This window comes from Propithecus coquereli, unplaced genomic scaffold (assembly GCF_000956105.1).
Source record: "Propithecus coquereli isolate 6110/MARCELLA unplaced genomic scaffold, Pcoq_1.0 Scaffold158, whole genome shotgun sequence".
Taxonomy (NCBI): domain Eukaryota; kingdom Metazoa; phylum Chordata; class Mammalia; order Primates; family Indriidae; genus Propithecus; species Propithecus coquereli.
This window is the reverse complement of record NW_012140302.1, coordinates 1,758,727-1,759,998: the sequence shown is the minus strand read 5'-3', so window position 1 is coordinate 1,759,998 and position 1,272 is coordinate 1,758,727.

Below are 1,272 nucleotides of genomic sequence, written 5' to 3'. Positions count from 1 at the left end.
AACTTGCTTGGTGGGCCCTAATTGCAATGAATAATCCATGGACGCTTTTGAAATGCAATTCTTCGAAATGGGTATTATAATTAAATTCCAGCCAATCCAAAGGCACTTTAAAAGGTGTTTAAAAATTTCCGAAGCCAATTAGAAAACTGGTTGGTCCAACCATCAGGTGTTGAGAAATATACTAATTGATGCAAAGACTACTGTTCCAGGAAGGCCTTGGCTGCATTTGAAGCAAAATGTCTGAGAAAACACCTTGATGATACTACGTGATAATAAATCACTGAATGTATTTTTAAGGCATATTTAAATATAAAACATAAGTTACGAATGACAGAGTGGCAGTATCAGAACAAGATATGGTTTGTCTTTAAAAAGATTTTCTACGTTGAATGTGACAACATTGTATGCCAGGCTTGACATATTTTGTACAATATAGTCTAGTTACAGTACCCTTATGTGAGCAAGAAAGGTGCACTACCATTAAGTTTTTTAACGCTAAGGGGCTATGTAAACCAAACAATAATTTCACCTAAATAATTTAAATCTAGGGATAATTTTATTTAGAATTTACCAAATATCTGGGGGTCACAGGCTTGAGCATTCTGTTTATCAGCAGGATACCATTGCTATACGCATTACAAACAAATTTTTTAAAATTTTAGAACATTTCCAAGGCGTACATATGTATTTTCTTAAACTTGAATTACATTCTTGTACAATTTATTTTTTACCTATTCTCGATGTTTATTTAAAACAAAAGACACCCCCCCACACTATAGTTTATGGGCATTTGTATTTAACCTGGACTACAAAAGCACACACTCCTACTCCATACTACCATAATCTAAACGCTTTGGGTACTAGTTAGTTTATGGGGAAGTCTCAACAATTTGGGATTTGAGATTTAAAACGGGTGGTAATTATATTTGGATCAAAGAGTGTTAAAAGGTTTGGTAGCTCTCTTTTTAAGAATGGGGGTTATGTAATAAAAATTCTATAAATATGGAGATAAAAGATATCTACATAAAGACAAGGCAGTAGGAAATGAATGTTTTGAGAGTGATTTACTCAGCTTCTCACCTTCATTGTAGTCGCTAAAGTTTTGTTTTGTTTTCCTTTTTAATGTTGACATACAGGTTTCGCGGCATTGTGGAATGGAAAAGAGGATGTTGTAAAGGAAAGCTTAGTACATTTAAAAGTTAGAATGAAACCAATTATTTTGCCAAATAACTAAGTTAAAAGTGGGTTTGGTTTTCAAAAAGCATATGCAAA